A 13948-nucleotide genomic window follows, 5' to 3' on the forward strand; every position below is an offset into this window, starting at 1 on the left:
CTCAGGTAACCCAGCAGACAGGTTAGTGAGGAGAAGTTTAAAGCTGGGTGAGGTTATAAAACTATATCACAAGCTTTGATCATCTCCCAGAGCTTTGCTCGATCTATCATCTGAGCGTGGAGAGAGAAGATGGACCGGCCACAAACCTAACAAGAAATGGCTGTCCTCGTAAACAGACAGGCTCAGCAAAGACGCCCAAGGTACATTACCAGTGAAAAGTTTGGAGGAGCTGCAGAGATCTGCCATGGTTTAAGAAAAAGTCATAAATGTCTCTTTCATGAAGGCCATGTGGATCTCTGCAGCTCCTCCAGAGTTACCAGCAGATTCTCGGCTGCTTCTCTGATTAGTCCTCACCCTGCCTCCTGCCTCCAATATTCAGCTTTTCAGGTTTAACAGAGATATGCGAGACATTGTCTTATAACCTAACTTTGCTTCATACTTCTTCAGTTTATCTCAGACCGGTTTGCTGTGGTTCTGCTCGCCTGCCAGCAATCTACATCGGGTTCATACTAAAGATCGATCAAGGCAGGTGTCATAAAGAAGCGAATCGGACCAAAGTGGTCCAGCCGTTAGGATCACACCACTGCAGTTAAAAAACAGTTTCCTTCTCACTGCACCAACATACAGGCTCTCTGATCTGTTGATATTTTGAAACCAGAGGAATCACAAATGAATGTTCCTCTGATAAATGAGCTTCACAAATGAAAGTTTCCACGAGCTTCCAGTTCCGCTGATTAATCTTTGATCATTATGTAAGGCAATAATAATGCATAAGCGCATAGTAACAGTATTAGGTCCTTTGAACCTAAGCGAAGTGTATTAGTGTCAACTCTGAAATGTTTCCAGGCTGAAAAAGAAAGCTGCTGCAACCTTTTGTGTTTGAAAGTGATTACACACTGCGTGCTCTCATATTTCTGAGTGCATTCTTCTCATTTAACAGTAACTGAGTCCATGCAGTGAATACTTAGCCTGCCTGTGCTTCTGAGGACAGACTTCCAATTAGTTCTTCAGTTTAGACCCACGTAGCATGTCGTTTTATACCTTGTTTCGCATTTGTTATGCCAGCGCTTCAAATAATTTATTCCATTTATGAAGCGACTCTTGGTTTGTTGGCAACATGTACAGTCGAGCTCGGATCTGGAGTGCTCTCGTAACTTAATACCACAAGGATCATTAAGGAGTGCCATTCATTCGGTGAAAGTACACTCCAAGGAAACTGTCGATTTCTCGACACATCAAAACAAAGAAAAAACACGCGCAACGTATAAATACATCAGGCCCCTATTAAGAGTCAGTTATTAGAATTTCTTTAGGGATTGGTATGCGTTTTTTTGGGTTTTGAAGTTTGTACTTTTACTATATCAAAAGATTTTCAAGTGTTCACAGACAAAGTTGATGCTTAACCTTTTTACAGAAGATTTACAAGATTGACACAAAGATTAATAAAGAAAAAAAAACATGAAATCACATGTTCCCAGTGTCAAATTGGGGTCACTTTATTCAACCCCTGCTATCTGTTATTTCATTGGTTGCACTCCCAGCAAGCACTGCAATACGAACCAATTTTTAACAAAACTGGTCTATATTTGTTTGCTCGGCTTTTGCAAATGGTTTTGTTGATTAAATCTGGGTGTTCCCCAAAAAATCGAAGAGTATTTCATCATTTCCAGTGACTTTCTGAGTGAAACTGAACTGGCTGCTCTGTCTGTGTGATGTGACCTGAGCTCAGATATCCCTGGAGAGCCAGCCATATAGAGAGCTACTGAAAAGAAAATACCTGAAATGGACGAGCAAAACTAGGTTTATGAAAAAGAAGTACGTTTTATTGACCCTGTCACAATTAATCAGAGCAAGACTGAAATATGATACAAACTAACCAATCAACAACTTTTGCAACAATAGCGGGGAAACATGATACTGTTAACATTTTAAGGCCATTGTTTTCCTATAACATGTTTTTGTTTTTCGTTTACATTAACATAATATAAACTTTAAGCTGTCAGAATGTCATAAAGAATTTAATCAACAAAGATATTTGTGGAATAATTAAATTCAGCAATCATAGCGCCTGGCCCTTTTGTACTTTTTGTCCCAGCTTTCCTAAGCGTGTCATCCCGTGTTTGAGCAACATACTAAGAAAAAAACAGAAACTCCAGGTGGAACTAAATATCTGATGCAGGTTAGAAATACTGCAGGGTCCTGATTATCATAGGTGGGTAAGTGGAACACTGATAAAATGTGGTGTGTTGTTTTACTGCCCTTTAACGCTAGGTTTTCTCCAGGGTTTTCAAGCACATACATCAATCAATCAAGTTCCATTTCTAAAGTGCTTTACAACAACCACAGATTGATTCAAAGTGCAGTACAGAATAAAAACACAAATAGAAATAGTAATAAAAAAGAAAAACATGGACCTGATTTTTATCCCGGACCATGGATTCTTCAACCCGAGCTATGGCTCTCTGCAGCTCTTCCAGAGTTACTGTAAGCCATCTTGCTGCTTCTCTGATCAATCCTCCTCGTGTCGTTGTTTGATGTGGTTTTCATTTGAGAGTACAAGTCCTAGTCCACACGTAGCCAGATATCTGGGAAAACGAATACATTTTTATGCGTTTTGGCTTTTCATCCACACGTAAACGTGGATGTGTACGTGACAAAACGGAGTTTTAGCATCCGGCGCATCACATTTTGCGACAAACAACGCAGTGGTGATGTCACGTGTGACGCAATGCTTTAGACTTGGTGACTCAGTGAAGTAAAAAATAAATGCAATCAGAGAGGTGCTGACTATTACGCTGGTGTTGTGATTGACTATTGAGAATATGTATCAATTCACTGACATTAACCTGGGTACCACACAGCATATCCTGTCTTCCCCTTGGTATCGAGACTTTGAAGTGAAAACACACATCAAACGTAATATACTGAGGTGCAAAGGAGGAAGAGTGCTTGGAGGTCAGCTGTCTTACACCGACTCAGATGCTCCATCAGAACACCTCTTTTGTCAAAGCAGAAGCCCGTCAGCGGTCGCCATGATAAGTGCCGTCCAGATAGTGCAGTCAGTGAGGAAGGAGGTAGGAAAAGGAGCCTGCATGCTTCCTCTCGCTGCTACTTCACCATACAGGAACCTCGCGACGTCTCTTACCGGCAGGTGTGAATAGGATTTACATTTATTACTCAAGTAGAAGTACAAATACTTGAGTTTAAAAGACCTCTGTTGTATCAACTCAAACCTTTTACTCAAGTATAAAAGTACCAGATATAAAACTACTTAAAGTGTTAAAGTAGAAGTAAGCCCCCCATTACCATAATAGTATACCATGATGTTTATATTGAAAGAAAAGTGTGATTGGATGTTTTACCCGCATATGTGTCCATTGAAAATTAACCTTTTAGTATAATGTAAATATATTAAAGGGCCTTTTAGGTGCAACACTGAGGATCAAGATGGGTTTCATGGAGCAGAAAATCTGATGTCTGGTTGATTTTATGCATTGGTCCAATTAGTCAAACTTCAGAGACATTATTAATAATCTTTTAATTGTTATCATTGGAATGTAAACAAACATCCAGGCGTAGCTGCAGGAACAGATTTAAGATAACAAAACTGGACGTTAAAATGAACGCATTAACCTCTTAATTATCCTTGTATGGTTGTCTGTATACAGTAGTCGGTGTCGTTAAAATGAATGACTGAACTTGGTGCAGTACTGCCTCCAAACACAATCAAAATCCCTCTGTTCGGGAAGCACTACTTATCTGAATATTGCTTTTATTTTTGTTTTTTTATTGACAAGCCAGAACGAAAATAAGCATAAATAAAATAGAAGTAATGAGACTATTTTCAAAATGTAAGGATTAGAAAGTACAGAAAATTGCATGAAAATGTGAGGAGTAGAAGTAAAAAGTAGGCATAAAAATTATTACTCTCCTAAAGTATAAATAACCAAAATTTAGGTAAGGTAATGAAGTATTTATACTTAGTTATTTGACCCCTCTGCTTACAGGCACTAATGAGCTATAAGGAATCCCACAATCCTTTGGGTGGTATGGCGTATAAGGACACCCCACCCCGTGGAAATAAACAAAAATGTCCAGAGAGAACAGAGCGCGCACTTTGTAGTTAATTTTCAGAAGGCTGTAGGCCCGGATCTGACTAGAATCATCCATGTATGTTTCCGTCACGTAACGACGTCGGAGTTAAAGGCTGTCCGGAATCAGCACAGCAGTCCGAAGTTTATTTCCTGTCCACGATGGTCTTCTTAATGTTGACCTCATGAAAGGTCAAGGAACAGGAGCTAGGAGCTGTAATTAGAGGTATTCGGGAGGAGCCACAGGAACAATGGCGGCCATCGTTTTGAAGGATTCTGATTGGCCGATACCGGTTTTAGCTTTGCTGCACACTGGTCCCGTCTGCGTCTGGTATGTTTAAAACAACGCTAAGTGGTAAACTGGAACAGATTTATGTGGATGAAAACGATCCCGTGTGTACAATCTTATTTTTTAAAATCGATGTGCGGGAGATATCCGTTTTTAGAAAAACCCGGCTACATGTGTACAAGACCTGAGGGTAAAGGAGGCCTCCATGCATTTGATACTTCTCAGAATTTCATTTATTTTTCAAAAACCATGTATCATTTTCCTTCCAGTTTATATTTACGTTTACCTTGTGTGGGCCAATCACATGAAATCCCAAGTTAATATTCAAGTTAAAACATGTGACAATGTTGAGGGGGTGTATGAATACCTTTGCACAGCACTGTACGTGAAACAAGCAGACAGAGAACAGGAGGATAAAAGCAGAAAAAAAACAACTGATGGGTGATTTGAGTGAGCTGAGTGCAGCTCCGTAATGCCGGTCCACTTCCTCTCCCTCTTGCTCCAGCCTTGCTAAGAGCGGCCGGGCTAAGCTACTCTTGCCCTACATACGGCCTAAAGAGCAGATTACCGACTGTCCCTCTAATCCCACGCACCGGGGCATGTGGCACTGTCACCATGTACGAACCACCCAATCACCCTGCCACCGCTGCCACAGCCCCCCTGCTGGGCTCTTACCCCACCCACAAAAAAATAAAATCAAATAAAAAATCCACACAACAGCTCCTCTCTTTCTGGTATAAATCAATTATTTCTGGTTTTAGAATTTAGTCCGATCAAAAAAAAAAAGAAGCTTGCAGAAAGCAAAGACATTGCAAACTCGATACCGTTTGCTTCTCTTCTTCTACCCTAGCAACACCCCCCCCCCCTTCCCGTTTTAACCTCCTCATGACCACCTGGCATCATGGCACGGCTTCCTTCAGTCCCTCGGCCTTACCTAAACCAGCAGACCTGAGATTAGGGTTAATCTGGACCTTGTGTCATCCTGGATCCATCCTCCTCCCCCCACAGACCCATTCTTTCCACCCTGCCTCCCTTCCTCTGCTTTACCAAAGAGGCTTTGGTTTAAAATCCTTTATTGCAAACCCCCACTCCCCTTTGCAGTGTCTTTCAGCATGTTGCCAAACGCAACTTTTCCTCCCGCGCCACTCAGCCAATCCTTAAACAGACACTGGGAGAACCTGTCCCCAAGCTATGAGATGCATGCGAGGACTTTTTTTTTTTTTACCGATTGTCTCTTCCGTCAGAATGAATGTAAAACCAGGCTGACGCCTCCTGCAGAATTGTGCTTAAATAAAACAAAAAATCTATTAATTTCTACAAATACATAGAAAGCAAGGTTTTTTTCATGCAAACTTGCTTGCATCGTCTTTTAATTCATATATACCGTGGATTTAGATGGGCATAACTAAATTATTCCCCCCTCCGTCTTTGTTTCTGATCAACGCTACCCGGTACGTTCAGTTATTCATGTTCTAACCGGAGGACTGAGTGGAGACGGGAAGGCCTGAGTTGGATGAAGGCTTTCATAATAGGTGGAGGAAGAGAGAGCAAAGATGCATAAAGAAAGGAGACAAAAAAAGAGGCGAAGACACAAAGTGATAGTTCTCCCTTTCTTATTTTTGTCCTCTTTTTTTTTTTTTTTGTCTGTGGAAGTAAATGGCAAATTCCCCCTCAAGCAAAGTCTCGCATCTTGAGTTGAAAGGCCAAAAAAAAAAAAAACAGAGAAAAAAAACAAAAAAAAACTGAAACATTTGGCTGAAGGAGGCTGGTCCGAAGAATTAAAGTTGCAGCGGAAGTGGCGGCAGATTTAGGCCAGTGGAGATGAATAAGGAAACTCAAATGTAAAGGGGGAACTAAAAAGGCCCTTGAGCATAAGAACCTGAATGAAATGATGTTCTCATGATAAAACAGCATGCAGGATGTCGTGCACTGATCAGAAGATGCGCAGCTTATAATGCTAATATCCAATTCCTTGTGTAGTTGTAGTCAATTTGCTCAGCAGTCTTTAATTTATTCACATCCTTTTTGCGGTGTGCGTGTTAATTAGAAAGAGTGAATATACACTTAAGAATATCTATTTCTAAGGACACTTAGATGTGGGTTCTAGCACACCAGAAGTTCCTCGTTTGGTTGGGTTTCTGTGCAAAACAAAATGCGGAGACGTCGAGCAACTGTTGTGAATGGCGCCCCTGCAGAGGTAGAGGTAGGGATGGGATGCCTCGGGTCTCCTAAAGGCGGCAGGAATGCGGACCCCTAGGAGTGAGTGACGAAAAGCGAGATCACCCGCGGAGGGACGGGGGGGGGAGCGTCAAAGTGGAGAAACGAAGAGCGCTCAAGCTGGTTGCAAAACGTCCTCAGAGAGCATAAAGGAGAGAGCAGGCAATGTGCTTAATGGACGTAAATTAATTGCTGTCATGTGGATTCTGATCCCAATAAATCAGGGTCAGTGTGGTCTCCGGTGCCATCGCTCCATCACTGGGATTGTGCAGGAGGAAAACCTTGATCTGACGCAGAGATGCACGACAACTCGCAGCTGCATGCACGCATGCATGCATGCAAAGACGGTGGAAGGTTTGACTCTTTCAATTTAAGTTAAAACGAAACAAATACAATTCAACCCCCAAGTGACAAACAAAGCAAAAGACGCAAAACAAAAAAAATGTGTAAAATAACAGGAAGTTACTGCGGCACTGTTGTGATAACTCGGATGCAGAGTCCTCTTATCGCAGGGGGCTTTTTAAAAATGCACCACAAGTCAAGGCGGAACGCTGGATGCCAACTGGTGCAGACCTAACTGGGTTATAAATGCAACGTGCCTCAATAAATTAGCAATGCTCATTATTAAAAACCACCAGTGTGTGTGTTTCTGCTTAGCTCGGCTGCAAAAACCGATTCACCTTATTTTCTCTGTCTGTGACCATCACAAAGACACCCTGTTATGAAGAGGGCTCTGAGAATTATTGCATTTGTTTAATCAGAAAATATCTGAACCATGTATTTTAATTACATATCATACTAGACACAAAAATAAAAAAAAAGTGCAAAAAAAAAAAACAAAAGAGGCCGCAGCAGCGCAACAAACCGCAGATTAGATCCGGAACAAAAAGCTGTCCGCGCTGAAGTTTACATTTTTGGCATTTAATTCATAACCACTTACAGCACAGCGCGTCTTATTTTGAATACGGCACAATGAGCCCTCTTTGATACCGTATGCCCCAAAGCAAATCGCTCATGTTCAAACAATAATATCTGAATGCGGGCGAAATGGTGCAAAATGGGAAGTAGGTCACATAGCAATTTATTTGACAAAAAGAGTGGATGGGGGGTGGGGAACTGGAACGGGGTGCATGCAGAGGCGGCGGCAGCGGCATCAGGGAAGCTTTTCGGGACATCAGATCAGATTTTAGGAGGTCGAGTGTGCGGGGCAAACGGGAGCCACGCTGCAAGAAAAGTTGCAAACGCTCGTTAGGTGAGCGTTTGGGCGGGTGTGAAGGTGAGACAATAAGCTTGGCATGAAGTCTCTCACCAACACACACACACACACACACACACAACAAATAAAGCATGCCTACTTCTCAGAGGCTTCAGTGTCTGTTCTTGTGAAATTCAGACCAGCTTTGCAGCATCGCAACGATATTACACATCAGCACAACTGAGACGGAGAACGCCGGGATCCCTGATCTGCTACCAACAGACAGCCCAACACTCGCTGCGTCTGATATAACAAAACACACACAGAACAAAAATGTATTTAAAAAAATCCACATAAAGCTCAGAAAGAAACACTAAACCTGTTTAACTGTATTCATCATTAAACATCACATAGATGTGCTTTGTTTAAATAAAAAAAAACATACAGAGCCCGTGTATTTGTGACGTGCTTAACTATACTTACTGTTAATAAATAATCTTGCACTTATTTGAATTTCCTCACAGAATTTGGTTACTTATCTGAAAATCGGGGCGATCATATTTTTATTAGAAAAAAAAGGGAAAAGCTCTACTATAGCACGACTGCAGCATAAAAATAAATAATAATAAATTTAGTGGTTATTTAAAAATGCTTCATATTTAAATGCGTTATATTTAAATAGATGAATGAAATCTGATATTTCAAGAAAGTCTAACACAAAACTATTTTATTTGATTAAAAAAAATGAGGACTGTGGGTAAATCAGACACAAGTAAAAAAAAATCTCTAAAAATAAAAAATAATAAAAAAAAATTCTAATTTAAATCGTGCCATCATAGATATACAGTTACAGTTACAGGGTGTGTGGGGTATTAGGGTGATGTGGCCCTCTTTGCATGTTTAGACACGATGTCATGTATCCTCTCAGCAATCTGCACAGACTGCGCTCAGGACCTGTAAAGCCACATTAACACATGAGAGAGGCTCTGGAGCACCAGTCTTTTCTAATGACCCGATAATCCGACCCAAATGCTGCCTGCTTGCTAATCTCCCCATCAGATTACCAAACTGGAGACGAGCACTGCCTATTTGTCCCTGCCTTCCTGCCTGTCTGTCTCTTCCTGCCTGTCTGTCTCTCCCGGATTGTCTTTTTATATAATCGCTTGACTCTTTTCACCCGTGTTTCTCTGTCTGATAAAAAAAACCAAAAAAAAAAAAAACTGGTCTTCTTGAGTCTTTCTGATCTTCGTGGCTGCCAGCTACCAGTGGTTGCGCGCCTGTTTTGCTGCTCTCGTCTTTAAAAATTAAGGGCGAGGTGCGAAGGCGTGAAAAACACTGTTTCAAATATTCGTTCTACCATCTTTTTTCAGCGTGGACAAGGATCAACCTGGTGTGGAAATGTACCGCTAATAAAAAACAATTAATGGGCTGTTTAAAGAAAAACATGCATGTAAAAAAATATCTATATTTCCCCCACATATAGAAAAACAGAGCCTTGCTGCTGTTTCACAGCACAGCTCTGCTCCAGTGTCTCCGTGCGTTTCATGTGTAAAACATCCAAACCGATGGCATGTTTGTCTCCCGTCAGCCATGTCTGAATTTACATGTTAGCCATAAAAACCCCTGCCTTCCAGGCCCCGTAAAATGTCACGTTGAATTCACGGAAAACCTTTAAACGGGACTCGCTCCTTCGGTCTGCACGTGCATTTTTAATTTTTGGGAGGATGTCTTTGGAAAACCTTAAAGCTCCGACGGAAGCTAACAAGCTGCGAAAAGAAAAGTTTTCACACAGACACACACACACACACACTGACGGCAGCAGATGCAGACGGAAGATGTTTTTGAATTATTGCTGGAAAACTGTGCAGAGTGAGCCACAGATTATAGACACTTTCTATTTTCTATAAATCGTGCATCCGGCGCGTTGAAGTGTCTTCTTCACCGACATATTTAAAGCACTTTTTTAAAAAATAGATTTGCCTGCATGGTTCTAAAAAAAGAAAAAAAAAGAAACCACACCAGCTATAGAGACCAAATTCAGGTGAATCCAACTTTTCCTCCCAATTTTTTTTTTTTTTTTTTTTTTAGATACACTTTAAAAAAAAGGATAATAATAGTAAAAAATAATAAACCTGCACTATGTATGGAAAAAGTGGTGCTGATGTGTGATTAACTCGGCAGCCACAGCTACGCTTTACATCGTTAATGCTAGAAAAACAACAATAACAGCTTGAATCTTAAAGGCTTTTAATGTGTGAGCTTCAGATTTCAACCAAACATCATTTGTTTATTTCTACAGACACCAGTGGAGATAAAAAATACAGCTGCAGAGAGAAGGAGAGTCCCAGCTTCACCAAAAACAGGGAAAACTAAGACTAATTCGGTGGGAGGATTGTAAAAGACGACCAAGTGAAAAACATACTCCTGTTTCCGTGTGGATGGGACAGCTGTGGATGTCAACACGTTTTAAAATAACGGGAAAGGTTAGCAGCGGGGATACCGGGACGAGCTAAGTGAGGCATGAGACGGAAAAGAGCAGCGGAGCGCTGGAGGGAGCGGGAGCTGGGAAAGGGCTGCTAATATAAAAAAAAAAAGAAAAAAAAAGAAGAAGAGCTAAGGTCATCCCTGGTAGATTCAGCACCGTTAGCGGGCTCGTGTCGGTGTGCACGTGTGTGTTTGACAGGGAGAGAGAAGGGAGGGGGGGGGGGGGGGGCCGCTGCCGCTGCTGTCCATTTACCAGCATCAGCTGATGGCTGCCCATGATGGAGCGGGGAAGGAGTCAGGGGTCAAAGCCTCGCATTGTCAGCCCAGCTCCACTCTCCCGTGGGGTTCCCTCCCTCTGCCCCCCCCCGCCGCTCGGCCTCCTCCACATTAACATTCATTCATCAGCCCGGTGCATTGTTGTTGCCGTTTGTTGCAGCAGGGAAAAGAAAAAAAAAAAGAGAATGCAGTGCGTGCTGCGCAGGCAGAGGCTGCTCCTGCAGACCTCTGCGCTGGCGGCGAAGTCATTTTTTTTGGCAACGCCGCGATCGCTCACTGCTGCAAACCCGAGTGTGGACGTGCACCAAACGTGTGTTTCTATTCAGGTGTGGGTGTGTGCAGGACAAGACAAGAGCCCCCCCCCATCCCATCCCATCCCCCTGTATTAGACCTACCCTCTCACCCCTCAACTATCCCCCCCTCCCATTCCCAGCGCCCAGCACTAACCTCCCCCCGCTTTGCCTGTGTAATCCCTGCCAGCTGGCCCTGTTGGCTAATCCCTGTGCACTGATCAGCTGGGCCATGCATCCAGTACGGGACAGGACAGGGACAGGGGCAGATAGGGGCGGGACATTCGATGGATGGATGTGTGTGTGTGTGTGTGTGTGTGTGTTTGCATGCGCGTGTATGTGAGATGGGGGGTGGTGTCGACCAGAAAGCATAAATTGAAGCCCGTGCCTTCTCCTCAGTGCACTGTGTCTGTGTGTGAGCCAGTCGCCTGTCCTCCTCGTCCGTCCATCCCTTATTTCCCTCTTCTCCTCCTTCTCCCTGGGATCCTCATACATATATACCTACCCGGCTTATATATGTATATTCTACATCGCGGGCGTTTTTTCTTTTTTTTTTTTTTTTGGTTTTGTCTTGAGCAGATCCAAATGGATTTTTTTTTCTCCTCATGCCGATGAACGGCTAGAATTTAGCTGAGTCCATGTTTTTTTTTTTTGTTTTTTCTTCTTCCTCCTGCTACCTTCTCCTCCTTCCCCCCTTGACTGCATGCGTGACACCTGCCTGCATCCCGTCCCTTCAGTCCCCCCCCCCACCCCCCTTGTCCGCTGTCCCACCACCCCTTGTGTCTTCCCAACGCAGAGGAGCCCCAGACAGGATGGAGATGGAGCGGCAACACAAACAAAAAAAAACCAGGACCAAGGACCCCGGAGGAGGACGCACTCTCCATCTTCTCCGCTGTTTTTCCCGCCTCAGCCTTAGAGAGGAAAGGATGTATTTGATCAGAGAAAACAAAGATTCTGTGTGCGGTACTGTTGCACTGAGTAGGGGGTAAAACCGAAAGAGACTGAGCTAAAAGAGTTAAAAAAAAAAAGAGTGATTTTAGGCAATGCTACACATTTCCTGGGGGTCATTTGTATGATATAGAAGCTTCTGTTCTATTTTGCTTTTTGTTCTTTTGCTTCTTTCTATCACACTTTACCGCTTGCAAAAAGAATTATGTGTGTGTGTGTGTATGTGTGGATGTTTAGATCCCGTCTGTACATGGCTAGAGATACATGCGCAGAGTGCACAGAGCGAGAGAGAGAACAGTAGAGATGGAGAGTAGGAGGGAGGGTAAGAGGGAGATAGCGACAAAGCTTTACCAACTGGGATGAAGATCTGCTCGGTTGTGGTTAAACCGCACCGAGCTCTTGAGAATATGCGGCGCGTAGAGTCCGTGCTTTGCTCGGATTAGGACGCTGCGGAGCGTCGTGGCGTGTCCTCGTAAAAAAAAAAATTGAGCGTCCATCCTTTGTTTTTGCTCTTGGGGGAAGCTGGTCTGCAGGAATGGTAGCGATCAGGTAGCCGGGCTGATGCTCTCTCTATGGTGCAACAAAAGGTAGCTTCCCTCTTCTGCTCTGCTTCTCTGCTCTCTCGTCTCTCTGCACTGTTTACAAGAAGAACATCTGAATGCTCTGAACCCTGCTTTGATGACAGCACTTATTTCCATCCACCCCCCCATAAAATATATATATATTTTGTAGCTCCACATTCACATTTGCATGCATGCTTGTACGTTCTACATGTGCCGCTTAGAGAAACCAGATTGCATTTGTTTCTGTTGTATGTTTTTTTGTCTGTTTCTGTACAATGTGATGAAAAAAAAAAAAAACAGATGTTTATGCGGGATTAGCATGGCCGGTACTCTGACGTGTGAAAGACCTGCAAAGCTGCAGCTGAGCCTACAGGGAGGACAGATCACAGGTGAGGAGAGGGGGGAATGAGAAAGCCCAACACAGTCAGACCGAGGAAAGACAAAAATGTTGCACCTCCACATCGGGAAAAGAGAAGAGTTTAGAAAACGCAGTGAGGGGGGGTGGGGGGTTGAAGGTTTCACAGGACGAAGAAGGAGTGAAGTTCGACGCGTGGTGGTAAATGCCAGATCAGAGGAGAGCATGAACGCGCTAGCCGCCAATGCTTGGAAGTTTGGGTTTGAGCTCTTTGTGTTCACAGTGGACCTTGATTTAATTTCAATACAATTAAGGCACGCGGTGAATGCCAAGAGAGAAGCCACAGTCGACCCTCACCTGCAGCGTTCAGGCGACAGGACAGGGCTCACAGCCGCACAGATTAACGTTCCTCCCAATCCAGATTAGGGAGAGACGCGGGGCGATGCACGCAGATCCTTCAGAGCTAAAGGAAGATGAAAATATGCATTTATTTCAGGGCACAGACCCCACAAGCACTGGGCACTGGTCTGTCAGCTGCACTGGTTTCCAGAGTGTCCCAACAAACAGAGCCATAGGCAGTATTCCCATGTTACTCCTGCAGCCAAATGGACAGAGGGATCACACTAGGGGGATTGGCCATGTGGTGACAGTGGGACACTTCAAAGGTCTGTGTGTTTACTAATGAGAATGCACTTCCCTAGGAGGTAAAAAAAAAAAAAAAGAAGTCATATTACATACAGCTAGCAATAACTCAAACTATTGCTGTATATTGGGTCTTGTAAAAAATAAATAAATATCCAAATCCTCCTGATCCATGCTGGTTCATAGTTCCCAGCCACGGATTCCAGCTACAACATGCTTCCCTGCATTTGAAAGAATCCGTTTTGATTTGTTTCGTTCAGCATCAAACTTGTGTCTGTCTTCTTTGAAACATTTCAATAAAGTCGCCGTTTTTATGGCCTTCATTTCTATCTGTAGTGTTGTTTTTTAAGTAAAAAAAAAAAAGCATTAACAAAGCCTCAAATAATTTAAATAATGAGCTTCAAATCTGTGTTGAGTAATATATATATATATATATATATATATATATATATATATATATATATATATATATATATATATATATATAAAAATCCCAGCCCTACATCAAATGATTCAGTTTTCAAATCGCTGCAGGCAACAAAGATGTGAGCTGACCTACATCCCTTTATGATGCAGGCAGAATATGCAGATGATATGA

The sequence above is a fragment of the Fundulus heteroclitus genome, chromosome 19 (genome assembly GCF_011125445.2).
Source record: "Fundulus heteroclitus isolate FHET01 chromosome 19, MU-UCD_Fhet_4.1, whole genome shotgun sequence".
Lineage (NCBI taxonomy): Eukaryota > Metazoa > Chordata > Actinopteri > Cyprinodontiformes > Fundulidae > Fundulus > Fundulus heteroclitus.